We start from the raw sequence: 16,861 nt of genomic DNA, 5'->3' as shown, positions 1-16,861 counted from the left end.
TGCAAATTCTCATACTTGAAAAATTGCCCTTTGATACATAGTCTGCTCTGTGGTTCCTAGCCACAGGCCAGGATGTTAAATGGTATTGGGTAGAACCAGACATTTAATTCTTGGTAACAGGGCATAATAAAATGTCAAGTGATGGGGAGGCAAGCTGTCCTTCTCTGAATATCCACAAGACTTATGTTTAAGAACATTTAGCAAATATAAGTGAGGCACTATTTACATGCTGGAGACACAACACAACGTAACAGTCACGGCTCCCACATGACGGTTCATAGACGCCAGTAGAGAGACAGCATCGTGCAGGGAATGGGAGCGCCATCCTGGAAGTCAGGCTTGAGGTTGAGTCTGGGAGAGTTAGAGCATTTCCTCACTTTATCCCCAAATTTTGGAGGGTTGAGATGAAGATAAAATGTGATGTCATATACATCGTAGTGAATTCAGAGCTTGGTGGATTAAGTGACTCTAAAAAGTAATCACTGTTGCTGTCACTATGTCATGACTTACCTTCTGGTTCAGCAGTCAGAGATTTGAGCTTTAAGGGCTAACTGGTACCTCCATGACCAGAATGCCACCCTCTGGTGTGTGGCATGCAGAGAAATGCTGGTTGTGTTAAATACAGCTCATTTTCTAGTTGTAATGATTGATTTTCTTGCTTTATGTCGGAAGATTAGAGCTTCTCTGATGACGATAAAGTGCTTTACATGTTTCTTTCAGTTGAATGCCATTTAAAAACTAATGATTGTTATTTATGCTTTTAATTTATTTCTTATGACTCCACGGAGTTCTCCCTGGCAAAGGCAGGACTTATTTCATTCATTTATTCAACATTGATTGAGCTCTTACTGTGCACCAGGCAGGTGTGTGTGTGTGTGTGTGTGTGTGTGTGTGTTCTGTGGTTTGAGGATGGTGAGGAGAATTGGGGGAAGACAAGATACAAGGATGACTTTAGATAGTTTCTGCTCTGGGGACTTAAGCAGTCTGGTGGTAGAGAGAGACTGGTAAATAGATTACAAGAGTGTATTTGATAAAGCTGGGAGAGGCATGCACAGAGATCTCCAAGAGCCTGATCCTGCTTTGAGGGATTGAAGCTGTTGAAGCAGGAATCAGGTGGGGAAGTGGGGAAGAAAGGAATTTGAAAGTAGAGGAAATAGCATGTAAAACGATATAAAGCCTGATTGTTTTAGAGAGTTGCAAGCAATTTATGGTGTCATAGGAGAGGAGGGAGTGGGAGTGGTGGGCTGGAAGTGAGGCTGATGTCAGACTAAGGAGATGGTCATATATATCATGGCCTCTGCTGAAGACTCTGAAGACCAACCACTCCTCAGCCAAATAGATCAGGGATGAGGACACTGAGTTTCTGTGATCAGAAATAGTGTCTGTATGTTTCCCTCTTGCTTCTACAGAGACAGGAGTGAGTAGCTAGACAGAAGACCTTCAAATGGGTCACCCCAAGGATGACAAATGTTAGATTCCAAAAGAGTATGTCCCCATCACGGATGCAACAGTCAAGTCCATTTTGGAAATCTTGCTCATAAAACAATGCAGATGTGAAAAAAATTATAACTTCCTTGTAATAAATCTAAACTATAATAAATCTATAATAAATAGATTATTATAATCTATTTATAAATAGATTATAAATATAATAAATCTAAACTTCATAAGGCTCCCTTTTAAACTGAAGACTGGAATGGGGAGTTCATTGTGCTGTTTGTGTCTTGTCTAAGGAAAGCTTTGCTTGTTTTCTTCTACTAAGTTTTATAGGTTTTGCTTTTACATTTATGTCTGCTATCTATTTTGAGTTAGTTTTTGTATATTGTGTGACCTAAGACTTCAGATCCACTTTTTTCTCACATGAATGTTGTAGGTCTATATCTGGACTCTACTTCTGCTCCACTGACCTAATGTGCCAGTGTCACATTGTCTTGATTACTTTAGTTTTAGAGTAAGTCCCCGAAATCAATTAATGTAAGTCTTCAATCTTTGTTCATTCAAAAATTATTTTGGAGGGTCTGGTGCAGTGGCTCATGCCTGTAATTCTAGCACTCTGGGAGGCTGATGAGGGTGAATTGCTTGAGCTCATGAGTTCAAGACCAGCCTGAGAATAGAACTCCATCTCTATTAAAAATAGGAAAAAAATGCAACTAGCCAGGCATGTGGCAGGCGCCTGTAGTCCCAGCTACATGGGAGGCTGAAGCAAGAGGATTGCTTGAGCCCAAGGGTCTGAGGTTGCTGTGAGCTATGATGACAACACTGTACTCTACCCTGGGGGAATGAGTGAGACTCTGTCTCAAAATAACAACAATAACAATAATAATAAATAGAAATTAAAATCTAAAAAGAAAAAATAATATTAAAAACGATTTTGGCTTTTCTTGGTCCTCTGTAGTTCCATGTAAAATTTGGAATTAGTTTGTTAATTTCTATTTCTAAAAAACAGCTGGAATTTTGGTTGAGATTTCACTGAAACTATTAATCAAACTTGGGTACTTCCAATCCATGAATGTGGTGTCTCTCTTCCTCTTGCTTTTAGGCCTTTATAGATCTTTTTCAGTGCTGTTTTGTCATTTTTAGTGTACAAGTAATGCATAAATTATGTTAAATGTATTTCAAGGGATTTTATCCTTTTTCAAGGTACTGTAAAGTGGTATTTTAAAATTTCAATTTTGGGGTAGTGCCTGTGGCTCAAAGGAGTAGGATGCTGGCCCCATATACCGGAGGTGGCAGGTTCAAACCCAGCCCTGGCCAAAAATTGCAAAAAAAGAAAAGTATAAAATGTCAACATTTAATTGTTCTGATATAGAGAAATTCAATTGAATGAAAACTAATAAATTTCAATTTATCAAAATTAATAGCTTTTGCTCTTCAAAATACACCCCTAAGAAATGAATAGGTAGGCCACAGAATCAGACAAAGTATTTGAAATACACATATCTACAAAGAACTTGTATCGAGAGTATATAAACAATCCTATATCTCAGTAATAAACAAGCCAATAAAATCTAAGCATAATATTTGAATAGACACTTCATAAAAGAAGATACAGAGGGTGCCAAAAAAATGTATACACATTTTAAGAAAGGAGAAAACTATTAAGATTGGCTCGGCGCCTGTAACTCAGTGGCTAGAGCTCCGGCCACCTATACTGGGGCTGGCAGATTTGAACCCAGCAAGGTCCTGCTAACCAATGACAACAGCAACAACAAAGTACCTGGGTGTTTGGCGGGTGTCTGTAGTTCCTGCTACTCAGGAGGCTGAGGCAAGAGAATTGCTTAAGTCCAAGAGTTTGAGGTTGCTGTGAGCTATGACACCACAGCACTCTATGGAGGGCAACATAGTGAGACTCTGTCTCAAATAAATAAATAAATAAATAAATAATTAAAAAAACCTATTAAAATTGTTATACTCAACATATACTGAAAACATTTGTCACCTTATGTATTGTATTTTGTATCTCTTGTAATTGCAGAAGTCAAACCTGACATAAGTATTTCAATTTTAATACAGTTTTTTCTTTCTTAAAATGTGTATACATTTTTTGGTACCCTTGTGTATATGAATAGTTACTAATTACATGAGAAAAAATGGTTAACATCATTGGTCATCAGGGAAGAACAGATTAAAACTACAACCACATAACCATTACATCCTCACTAGGAAGACTAAAATTAATCACACTATCAATACCAGGTATTGTTGAGATTGTGGAGCAATTGGGACTCTAAGACATTCCTGGTAATATTGCACAACCACCTTAAAACACAATTTGACGGTTTCTTCTAGAGTTACATATGCACTTACCATATGACTCAGCAGTTTCATTTCTAGGAGTTTATTGGAGAATGAGAACCTATAGCCACAAAAAGAATTTTACACAGACGTTCACAGAAGTTTTATTCATTACTGTCTAAAACGGGAAACAACTCTAATGTCCCATCAGCAGATGAATGAATAACAAATTGTAGTCCATCCATAACACAGACTACTATTCAGCAATAAAAAGAATCAACTACAGATACACACAGCAAACTGGATGATCTCAAAACATTATCCAGAGCAAAAGAGGCCAGAGGCAAAGTAGTCCAGATTGTGTGATTCCACTTTTATGAAATTCTTGACAGAAACAAACTAATCTATGTTCCCCGAAAGCAAAGTAGTGGTGGTCTGGTGCTGAGATTAGTGAGGATGGACTGCAAGGGAGCGTGAGGGTTTAGGAGTGATGAAAATGTCATATCTTTTTTACCATTAAAAAAATTTCAAGGGCGGCACCTGTGGCTCAAGGAGTAGGGCACTGGTCCCATATGCTGGAGGTGGCGAGTTCAAACCCAGCCCTGGCCAAAAAAAAAAAAAAAAAAATCTCAAAATAGTAAGGTGTTTCAAATGTTTTTGCTACATGTTTCACCTTTGATAGTGCTTAAGTTGGGGCTTTTAGTGGGCCCATCACCTAATAGGTTAAGTTTCTACACCTCCCATCCCACCGGAAATGTTCTGTCTTGATTGCGGTGGTGGCTATGCGAGCATACACATTTGTCTAAATTTATTGAAAGAGAGACTTAAAATGGGCATGTTTTATTGTCTGAAACTTACACCTCAATTTAAAAAGTGTCTAACAGTCTTTGCAAGTTTAATCTTTTTCAGGAGGACCAGTCTTCTTTGGATAATATCAGCCTAATCCAAGGTTAATCTTAGAAAGGCAGTTTCTCCTGTCTTGTGTTCATCGCTCCTTTTTTTTTTTTTTTTTATTGTTGGGGATTCATTGAGGGTACAATAAGCCAGGTTACACTGATTGCAATTGTTAGTTAAAGTCCCTCTTGCAATCATGTCTTGCCCCCATAAAGTGTGACACACACCACATCGCTCCTTTTTGATGAGTGTAAACACACTCCTTAGGGGAGGACTCCTGTGATAGTCGGCATGCAGGTAGCTGCTTATTCCCTGAGTTCTCACTGGGCTATGCAGAGTTTTGGTATTGATCACTGGGCATCCTGCTGGTCTCCCAAACCTCTATATAATGTCAAACTCATCTTGCGGCTCTGAAGGTGCTGGTGCCTGTTCATATTACTGAGGTCTCAGCTGCGGCGGAAACAGCATTTGTACTCTCTGTATGGCCAGAGCCTGGGGGATTCCCCACTTTTCTTGTAGTTCTTTTTAGGGATTAGCCATGATTGCCATTTAGCTCAGCATGTTTGCCATAGAATCGCTTTCCCCTTTGACACAGCCCTGGCTCTCATCTCTTAGCTGTCTTCCTTGTCTCCTTTGGATCACTCCTGTGCCACCTAGGAGGTGAGGGACAGTAAGTGGGCACGTCATTTCTCGCTGCTTGGACACTTGCTGTGTGTCCCACAGTTATACACAGGACACATGGCTGAGGTTTCCTTATTGGAGCCTCTCCTGAACTACTCAGATTGAGGGGAGCTGTCTCATCACTGTATCATATACCTGCCCCTGGTCAAGACTTATGGAGTGGGCCGGGCACCCACATCTGTAATCCTAGTGCTTAGGGAGGCCGAGGAGGGAGGACTGCTTGAAGTCAGGAGTTAGAGACCAGCCTGAGCAAAAGTGAGACTACCACCTCTACTAAAAATAGAAAAAATTATCAGGACGTGGTGGGCTGTAGCCTCAGCTACTCAGCAGACTGAGGCAGCTGAGCCCAGGCTTTGGAGGTTGCAGTGAGCTATGATGGCACCACTGCACTCTATCTGGGGTGATAGAGTGACTGCCTCAAAAAAAAAAAAAAAAGACGTAGGAAGTAGAAGACACAGTCCCTGAGAAATCTGTGCTGCTCATAGCCCCTTTAAAAATCCTTTCCCTTTCTTCCTCTTTGAGTAGGCTACTACTTTCCCTTCTGTGTGGTGTGAAGGCTCCCTGGGGCACAGTCCTGTGATTCCTTGCCCCTAGATGCATTCATCTGGATGGGACTTGTCTTCTCATTCCCTACAGCAATAAGCTACTTGGCTTGGCCTTAATGGACTTCTAAGAGAATCCGACTTACCTCCCCCCCACCAAAAGGGTAAGAATCCGACTTACCCCCCCATAATGTACATCAGGAAATGTTTCAAAACTATTACTCATAATGTATAGTACAGGGATATTTTAGAAGTGCCTAAAACAGGAGAAACTGGACAATTTTATGATTCTTTTTTTTTTTTTTTTGTAGAGACAGAGTCTCACTGTACTGCCCTTGGGTAGAGTGCCGTGGCGTCACACGGCTCACAGCAACCTCTAACTCTTGGGCTTACGCGATTCTCCTGCCTCAGCCTCCCGAGCAGCTGGGACTACAGGCGCCCGCCACAACTCCCGGCTATTTTTTGGTTGCAGTTTGACCGGGGCCGGGTTTGAACCCGCCACCCTCGGTATATGGGCCGGCGCCTTACCGACTAAGCCACAGGCATATGATTCTTAAGTAATAACAAAGGGAAGTTATCTTTGCCTTCAAAGAAGTATTAATAACAAAGAGTAGAGTTAATAAGAGTTTACAGAGAGTGTCTATTCTACCAGGTAACTTAAAATATTAGGAAAAGCATACTTTTTTTCACTGTTATTTGCATCTATTTTATGTTGCTCTGTTCCCATGCCATAACGTTTTGTTTCTTCAGTTTCTTCTGAAATATCTTTTTCTTCTGTGCCACTTCCTCTTCTGGTTCTGGAACAGTTTGTTCCTTTTTGGTAAGGGTCATCTCAATGTGACCTGGGGAGCTCATGTAGGGGTTGATGTGACCGTGAGCTCTGTAAGTTTGGTGCAGCATCTGGGGTGCTTTTGATCACCTGGATATGCTCAATGGCCAGAGAATCTACATTTGAACATGTGTAGCAAAAATTCAGCACTCATTTTGGGCCACTGACCCTGTGTCCAACCCCACTGTTTGGCGTGGGGACACTGTTCCTTTAAAGTGACATCCTTCAGATACTTGGTGGCTTTTTGTGTATGCATTTCCTCAATAGCCTAGGCAGTTTCATTTGTGTTCTTTTTTTTTTTAACTTAATTTTTATTGAATCACAACTGTATACGTTTGTGGGGTACAATGTGATGATTTGATATGTGGAATGTTTAAATCAAAGTAATTAACATAATCATCACCCCACTTACTTACTTTCGTGGTAAGACATTTATAATATACTCTTAGTTGTTTTGAAATGTACCCTTGCATTCAATACTATCATATGTGTTCTTAAAGGGAGCATGAAGTTTTGAAGCTCTTGACTTGCATGACTCTGTGGGGTTTTCTGGGTCAAGTGAATAGCAAACCATTTTCATAGATCACGTCAGGCCGCTTAGCAGTACTTAATTACTCACTTGGTTTAGAGTATAGACATCAGCAATTCAACAACACTCTGGTTTTATTAATTAGGAAATAGCAGCAGAGAAATGATTTACCGAAGGTCATACAACTAAGTCCTGTCATTTGGACCCAGCCGTCTGGAGTCCCAGTCTTGGTATTTCCCATTACATTCCTTTACTCCTTTTGTGGTGACAACTACTTTATAAAGTAAGGGTTAGGGCATTGGAAATAGAGGGAATTAGGAAGGAAAGGACAACAGAAACCATGGCAAGTCAGTGTCCAGAGCCTTCCCAAGAAATTCCTAGAATAGGACTACTCTTCCCCGTGTCCTGGTTGTTTACTAAGAAATTTACAGGTTATTTTAGTAATAGAAGGGATCACTTCAGAAAACTTTACTGAGGGCAGAATTAAAGAGCTACTGCACACATGGAACACTTTACTAGAAGGTTATTGAAGGTTAGTAAGAATTCAATGCAAATTAATATATATATATATTTATTGTTGGGGATTCATTGAGGGTACAATAATGAATATATATTTTTAAAAGCAAGGAGGATAATATGAAATTGATTATATATCCCAACTTGCCCTGTAAGGAGTAATCTTAGAAGAACATCATAATATAGAGCTTCTTTTGTTTCAGAAACCTTTTCTGAAGCCACAGTGGGAGATGCAATTACATTTTAGTGGTTAATGTCAAAATAAAATAAATTGGAGGCTGATTCATAAAATGAAGAGTTGCATGATGGTAAATGCTTCCTTTCCTTATAGTTTTAGGTATACTGTTAATAAAAGACCTTTCCATTATATTTGTCGAATATCAGGTAGGTTAATTATTCACAAGACTGCTCAGGCAAATGTTGTCAGGAACCGCAGGCTGCTTCAAAGTCTCCAGGAAACTAGGTGAGCCCTGCCTAACCCACGCATGTCTTCTGAATACATATAAATCTATTAAACTGTTTTGAAAGAAATTCACATGAGTTGCTGGTGAGCAGCAGTATACCCTTGCGGTGACCTTGTAGGCTTCCTGCCCCCTTTTCTGTCATGGTCACTCACATGGAGGGGTGCTTACGCTTTGGCATTGTTTGGATATCTTGTTGATAGAAACGTCAATGGTGATTTTGAAATCTTGGGGGCAGATGGACAACTGCAGTCCCAAGTTGACCTAAGCCACTTTTTTCTTTTTCTTTTTTGAGGCAGAATCCCACTATGTCACCCTCGATAGAGTGCTGTGGAGTCATAGCTCATAGCAACCTCAAACTCTTAGGCTTAAGTGATTCTCTTGCCTCTGCCTCCCAAGTAGCTGGGACTACAGGTGTCCGCCACAACGCCTGGCTATTTTTTTGTTGTAGTTGTCATTGTTGTTTAGCTGGCCAGGGCTGGGATCGAACCTGCTAGCTCCAGTGTATGTGGCCAGTGCCCCAACCACTGAGGAACGGGTGCCAAGCCCCAAGCTACTTATTTCTGTTTATACTCAGGTGCAGCGTTGCAAGGGATGTCCGTCTGCTTCTCTGAGCTTTAGTTTCATCATTGTAGAAAAGGGAAATAGCATTTATCTCTGAGTTTGTGAAGATCAATGTGATTATTCACAAGGAATTGTTAATAACAGCATCGCAAACATATGTGTTCAGAGAAGCTGCTTCTCCCCACTCTGGAGCCCTGTGAGGATGTCCTTGTTCTGTGGCTTTACCCAGGATCACTCTGACTTTATTCATCACGCTTTCACCACAGCTGTGCTGGGATAACTACTTAAATGTTTTATTTGGATTTATGCAACTGTAATTTTTTTTTTTTTTTGAGGTGGAAGACAGCATCTCCCTCTGTCACCCAGGCTAGAGTGCCATAATATCAGCTCAAAGTAACCTCAGGCAGGTACAGGCGATCCTCTTGCCTCAGCCTCTGCTGGGACTATAGGCACTCGCCACTAGTTTTTCTATTTTTAGTAGAGACAGAGTCTCACTCTTGCTCAGGCTGGTCTTGAATTCCTAAGCTCAAGCGATCCTCTTACCTTGTCCTCCCCAAATGCTAGCATTATAGGCATGAGCTGTTGCTCTTGGCTACGGAACAGTAGAGTTTGAGATAGCCTCACTGTTAGGTAATTGTCCCAGAAAAGCCCCTTTCCCAGAAGGCCCCTTCCTGCTTTCAACAGACCAAGACTAGCTGTCTCACTCTTAAAGTTACAGCTACCTGCTGAAAATTTCAAACTTATGGCCTGCCCCTAAGGGCTCTTCCTGCCAGAATGGTAACTCCTTATTGGCTATTCTACTATCCTGTCAACATTCTAAGACTTCCCCTAACCGAACTTATATGGAAGTGCGCTCTCCCTTTCTCTCCCCGGCTCCTCCTTTTCTCTCCTCCTTGGTGCTGCTCTGCAGCATCCCTCCCTCGCCAATAAAGACCTTTCCTACGAGCCTTGGTGGTCTGTGAGATCTCTGCCAGTCCAGTGCCACCCTTTCACTCACAAATCAGTTCTTAACTTGCAAAATGTGGGAATGCTGAAGGGAGGATGCTCAACTGAAACAAATGAAAAGGAATCTTGGGCTTAGCAGTGGCAAAGTAAAAATTAATGGTGCTTAATAGTTTTGTAAGGAAACAGAACCATTTTATTTTGCCCAGGGCTTGTTACCCGGAGTGTCTCCTTTACTGATTAATCACCTCATTTTCAACGTGCAGTATTAATAAATGATGTGGTTATTCTTAGTCCTTGAGAAGCAATACAAAAGAGATTTTTTTGTGCTCACTGCAGGAGTATCTATTTAAGAAAATTATATATAATATGATATATAACACAGTATAGGAAATGAATAATAACTTAATCATATGGACCAAGAATATTAGTTTTTTTTTTTTTTTTTGAGACAGAGTCTCACTTTGTTACCCTGGGTAGAGTGTTGTGGTGTCATAGCTCACAGCAACCTCAAACTCTTGGGCTCAAGCAATCCTCTTGCCTCAGGTGCCTGCCACGTTTTAGAGATGAGATCTCACTCTACTCAGGCTGGTCTCCAACTGCTGACCTCAGACCATCCTCCTGCCTTGGCCTCCCAGAGTGTTAGGATTACCGGCGTGAGCCACCACGCCCACCCCAAGAATATTACTTTTGCATATTCTTCCTTGTCTTTGTGACAGTTACAAGCATATAACTTTTACATAAGCTTTATATAGCTTTCCTCACAAAGTATATACAATTTCAGGGTCTTTTTTAAATTTTAACATTGCATCATATGTGTTTTCCAACACACATATAATATTAACTTCCTGGTTATAATTTGAAAGGCTCACACATCATGCCATTTGTTGGATGTATTACAGTTCTCTAAACGCTTCCCAGCTGCTGAGCATTTAGGTTGTTTCTGCTTTATGTATTATTCATAATGCAACTATTATATTTTGGCCATAGTGTTTGGCTTCTCTGAAATTGTTTTATTTTCTTTCTTTTTTTTTTTTTCCCAAACATCAGCTGGAACAAGATTAAATTGTTTTCTTAGGATAAGTTCCCAGAAGTGGAATTGCTATTCAAAGAATATGAATAACTTACTAACTCTTGATCCATTGAGTTGTGTTGCTTTCCCAAAGGGCTGGTGCACAGCACTGCCTGTTGCAATGTTCTTTAACAGCACCAGGCAGACTGAGCATGATCCGGACACGGGATGTTTAGGGATAGGTGGGTAAACAGTCTTACACTGGAAACAGCTTAACCCTGGGGCTTATTTAAGTAGAAAAAACTAAGAAATGGCTAGGACCACATACCACTGGAAGGAAGAGGTTCCTAAACTTTAGCTTTTTTTTTTTTTTGAGACAGAGTCTCATTCTGTTATCTTGAGTAGAGTGCCATGACATCATAGCTCACAGCACCCTCAAACTCTCAAGTTCAAGCCATCTTCTTACCTCAGCGAATGTATCTGGGGGAACTACAGACACCCGCCACAATGCCCAACTAGTTTTTCTATTTTTTTTTGTAGAGACAGAGTCTCACTGTACTGCCCTCGGGTAGAGTGCCGTGGCGTCACACAGCTCACAGCAACCTCCAACTCTTGGGCTTACGCGATTCTCCTGTCTCAGCCTCCCGAGCAGCTGGGACTACAGGCGCCCGCCACAACGCCTGGCTATTTTTTTTTGTTGTTGCAGTTTGGCTGGGGCTGGTTTGAACCCGCCACCCTCGGCATATGGGGCCGGCACCCTACTCACTGAGCCACAGGTGCCGCCCCTAGTTTTTCTATTTTTGATAGAGACGGGGTCTCACTCTTGTTTAGGCTGGTCTCATATTCCTGAGCTCAGGGGATCTATCTGCCTCGACCTCCCAGAGTGCTAGGAGGACAGGTGTGAGCCACCGGTCCCAGCCCGCTTTTTTTTTTTTTTTTAAAACCTGTACAATTGACTGTGTCATTTCATGGGACTGCGTCCAATCAGTGAACTAGTCTATTGCATGTATTTGTTACAGGTGTAGGTAGAATCTCAAATGCTAGCTCATTGGAATGGAGAAAAAAGGAAAGTGCTGGACACAAAGCATGCCATGGACAGGACTCAGTTGGCTGCTCAACAAGTTTGCTTTATGGTAGCACGGTGGAGGCAGGTGTTGAAAACCCTACTGCATCCAGGGGCCCAGCAGGCATTGCACATGGGTGAGGCAGTACGGGATGGAACGGAACTGGGTGTCAGGGACAGGGTGAAGAGAAAGGGCTGGCTTTGCCCAAAAGGAGACACTGCTGCTTGTCTCCTCTGGTGGCAGCCGCAAGGGAATGCAGCTCAGTATCTTTGTAGAGCTTCCAATTTTTCAAGAGAATTTAGAAATTTGGATATTTTAGATAAATCTGGTGATATTTGCACGTGGCAACTAATGTAAGCATTTAGAAAATACTGCAGGCAGAGCCTGTGGCTCAAAGGGCACCAGCCCCAAATGCTGGAGGTGGTGGGTTCAAACCCAGTCCCAGCCAAAAACTACAAAAAAAAAAAAAAAGAAAGTAAGAAAAGAAAATACTGCAGATGTAACAGAAACTCCTTGAAGTGTGATTTGCTTATTGCTGCCAGCTAGTGACTGCTCTTATTTGACTCTCACTGCAAGTCAGTGAAAGAGGCAAATGAGGAAGCCGAGGCTCAGAGATTATGGTTCAACTATTTGCCGACCCTCTAGGACAGTGGTTCTCAATCTGTGGGTTGCGACCCACAGGAGCTGTATTAAAGGGCCGCGGCATTAGGAAGGTTGAGAACCACTGCTCTAGGATGTGAGCTTCGTGAAGGCAGGGCCAGTGTGATCTGTTTTCCCCACTGGTCGTAGCACAGCTTCTAGAAGAATTTCTGGTGTATATTGGACACTCGAGAAATATCTGTAGAATTAATGAGTGGTGAATGAATGAAAAGGGATTTTGTCCCATGCCAAACAATATCGACATTTTAGTGCCAGGTATTCTTCACATTTTACCTCATTTTAATCCATACATTAATTTTGTGAGAGTAATATGATTCCCATTTTATAGATGAGTAGACTGAGGTTTAAAGACATTGAATAAGTTGCTTGAGTTCATTCATATATCTCGTAAGACGTAGAGTCAGTACCAGAACTTTGGTTGCTAGTTCTTTTCACTATTCCCCACTGCCATTCTGCCATAGTCAGAAATAGCCATATTTGCTCCATCCTCTCAAATATCATCATTTTGTTTTGTAGATCAATGCACCATATCTGTCCAGAGCCAGGGTCTAGAGATTTCTCTGTGCAAGGCCAGATTATAAATATCTTGGGCTTTGTGAGCCACGTGTTCTCTTGCAAGTACTCAACTGCCATTGTGAAAGCAGCCAAAGACACCTGTGAATAAACAGGCACAGATGTGTTCCAGTAAAATTTTATTTACTCAAAGAGGTAGCAGCCAAATATTGCTTGAATGCTGCAGTTTGCCAACCCTTGTCCTAGAAGCCGGGCAAATTACCTTATTAAAAAGGCAACAAGCTCTGATAAGCTGCTAGCTCACTAGCAACTTACATTCTTTCTGAGTTCTTTGGCTTTGCTTAATATTTCATAGCCATGTTAGCTGTGTACACCTTAAACTACTCTGACATGGCCCTAGTGTGCTAGTAAATATTTAACAGATGATTCTCTCCAGGGATGTAAACCCTTCAATGTCTAGTTTGCCCATTTGTGACTTCTGCAGTGTAAATACTTGCACCATGGCCAATTTCAGGTCACCAGCATGACATCACTGGACAAAACACGGATGATACACCCTCAGAGCCAGTTCCACAGCCTCAGCTGTCTGAGGAAATACATTGGTCTAGATTACTTGGAAGTAACAGAAATCTCAACTAGTTCCAATAATAGGTGAAATGTATTATGTTACTTAACAGGCTAAATAGGTTGGCTCCAGAGTCGGTCCATTTAGTAGCTCAGGAAAATCATTAGGGTCCCAGGTTCTTTTCATCTTTCTGCTGTGCTGGCCTTGGCTTATTGACTTTGTCCTCAAACTGGCTTCCTTCATGGTTAAGAGGTGGCCACCATAGCTCCAGCTATCATATTCAGATTTGAAATGTCTACAGGAAGAAGAGGGGCTTTTTTCTTTCCTGTGTATTTGCTTAAGAGCAAGAAAACGTTACTGAGAGGATTTCCCCTCATAACTCATGGGCTAGAATTAACATTACACATCACCCCTCAACACTCACTGACGGGGAAAGGGAGGCCAAACATAACCTAGTCCCTGAACCAATGGACTGGGCCTGCCTTCCCTGGCGCCAAGGGCCGCTGGAGAGAACAGACAGGGCAGAACCTGAACAAAGCCAGTTTATGATAAAATGCAGGGAGGGGTGAACTGTGGGTTTTGGGTGGGCAACCTGCTCTGTCTACTACCATAGGCTGGGTATATAAAGCAGGAATACAAGTATGGTAGGTCCTTCAAATAAGTCTTTGGTTGAGTGTTTAATTTTGGTGAAGAAAGTAGTTTGTTAAAGCTACTTATCAGGGGGATGTGGTGCCTCATGCCTGTGCTCCTAGCACTCTGCAGGGGGCTGAGGTGGGTAGATTGCTTGAGCTCAAAAATTGATACCAGCCTGAGCAAGAGCGAGACCCTGTCTCTACTGAAAATAGTAGCTGTAGTCCCAGCTACTTGGAGGCTGATGCAGGAGGAACTCTTGAACCTAGGAGTTTGAGGTTGCTGTGAGTTATGACACTGCTACTATACTCTCTCCTGAGTGATAGAGTGAGACTGTCTCACACACACTCGCACACACACGCAAAACCCAGCTACTTATCCGTGGTGTAGTTATACAAGGTGGCCATAAAGTTCATGTGCAATTTAAAAATTGCACAGCTTTGGAGTGTTGGCGATGCCTTTGGAAGGTGGGTTTTGCTCTGAAATCGGAGATTATTCCGTGGCTGGTCTACAGGCACATTTCAGGGAAATACCAATGGCGTCATTAAAGAATTGCACTTACAGCTTTTCCACTGGCTAGGAAAAGCTGCCTTGAAATGAGAAAGTTCACGTGCATTTCTGCTCCTTCATGGTATTAATAATAATTGGGGAAATTACCTAATCTCTCTAGCCTGAATTTCTTTGTCTATAAAATGGGGAAAAAGGGCGGTGCCTGTGGCTCAGTGGGTAGGACACTAGCCCCATATACCAAGGGTGGCGGGTTCAAACCCGGCCCTGGCCAAACTGCAACAAAAAAATAGCCGGGCGTTGTGGCGGGCGCCTGTAGTCCCAGCTACTCGGAGGCTGAGGCAAGAGAATCTCCTAAGCCCAGGAATTGGAGGTTGCTTTGAGCTGTGTGAGGCCACGGCACTCTACCAAGGGCGATAGAGTAAGACTCTATCTCTACAAAAAAAAAGAAAAAATGCCTACCTTCTATGGTGGTAGTAGGGTTAAGTGAGAGATACTGCTTACTAGCCAGCTTGGCCTACAGCAAGTGTCCTTTAACCAGTGGCTCTGTGCTGCTGTTGTTTTCACTTAGCCCCAACACCATCACCAGGATTTTGGCTATTGCTCAGGCCGTAGGCCACTGATTAGCAAGACATAATTTCTTTTTTTTTTTGAGACAAAGCCTCAAGCTGTCGCCCTGGGTAGAGTGCTGTGCATCACAACTCACAGCAACCTCCAACTTCTGGGCTTAAGTGATTCTCTTGCCTCAGCCTTCCAAGTATCAAGCAAAACATACTTTCTAATAGTAATTTTTATTTTCTCTAGTCTTCCAATACTTTTGATGGATGCATAATCTTTAGTTGTCCACTTGGTCTCCTTTGTCCGTCTTCTGACATTAACAGGATAGCTAATGAGATGAAGATGGAGGCCCAAGGCTTCATATTTCCCCCCAAGACTCTGGTTTACATCAATACAGAAATATTGAATTTTAATTTAGACAAATCAACTAATTTTTGCCTTGATTTATTACTTTCCAAAGAATCCCTCTCCTAACCAGAGAGTACATAAATATTTGCCTATTTTTTCACCTAGGCTTTTTTTTTTGAGACAGCCTCAAGCTGTCGCCCTGGGTAGAGTGCTGTGGCATCACAGCTCACAGCAACCTCCAACTCCTGGGCTTAAGCATTTCTCTTGCCTCAGTCTCCCAAGTAGCTGGGAATAGAGGTGCCTGCCACAACACCCGGCTATTTTTTGGTTACGGTTGTAATTGTTGTTTGGCAGGCCCTGGGCTGGATTTGAACCCACCAGCTCTGGTGTATGTGGCTGGTGCCTTAGCCGCTTGAGCTATAGGTGCCAAGCCATTTGCCTAGGTTTTTAATGACTTCCTTTTTTTACGTTTACTTCTGCACTACCTGGAATGTCAAGATGGAGAGTTGTAACATGCTATGGTGAACAACACTTTTTTCCTCCCCTGATTTTTGCTATTTTATTTATTTATTGAGACAGAGTCTCATTTTGTCACCCTCAGTAGAGTGCTGTGGCGTCATAGCTCACAGTAAACTCAAACTCTTGGGCTCAAGCAATTCTCTTGCCTTAGCCTTCCCAGTAGCTGGGACTATAGCTGCCCACCACAATGTCCGGCTATTTTTTGTTTCTTTGTTTTTTAGCAGGCTCAAGCTGGGTTTGATCCCACCAGCCCTGGAGCATGTGGCCGGCACCCTAACCACTGAGCTTCGGGTGCCCAGCCAATTTGCTATCTTATTTAGATGATACTGAAATCATATGTTCTAGCTCCTGGGCTCTCTATTCTGTTTTATTTATTTGTCATTTTCTTCTTGTTTCCATTATACACTTAGAAAACTATAGCATTAGTTAAAATGCCAAAGAAGTTACTATCAGACTCAGTCAATATAATAATTAGGATCTGATCTAAGGTATTATAACAGAGAGACTCTAAAATAGAAAGTCTCACATAAGATAGAAACATCTTTATCTTTTTTGTGGCAGTGTAGTGATGAGCAAAGTCCAGAATGGGAGGGACAGTTCTTTACAGTCATTTGGGTTTGGGCTGCTACTGTGTTGTAGCTGTGCTGGCCCCGAGGCTGATGTCTGGTCTGCCTCATCTCCACATCAGCGTTCCAATCTGTTGGGAAGGGGGTGCTGGGAACCCTGGGAAAGCATAGTTGTTGATGAACAGAGGTGGCCTGTGTTACTGCTCACATCCCTTTCCTCTAGATG

The 16,861-nt window shown here is 42.0% G+C and overlaps 1 protein-coding gene across 9 annotated transcripts in view; it reads left to right on the top strand.

The window, feature by feature from the left end:
* Positions 1-16,861, top strand: part of SLC16A12 (solute carrier family 16 member 12) — an 84,756-nt gene that overhangs the window by 46,625 nt on the left and 21,270 nt on the right. The gene's annotated exons all lie outside the window — the stretch shown is intronic.

This window comes from Nycticebus coucang, chromosome 3 (genome assembly GCF_027406575.1).
Source record: "Nycticebus coucang isolate mNycCou1 chromosome 3, mNycCou1.pri, whole genome shotgun sequence".
NCBI classification, from domain to species: domain Eukaryota; kingdom Metazoa; phylum Chordata; class Mammalia; order Primates; family Lorisidae; genus Nycticebus; species Nycticebus coucang.
This window is presented reverse-complemented; position numbering and strand designations above follow the sequence as displayed.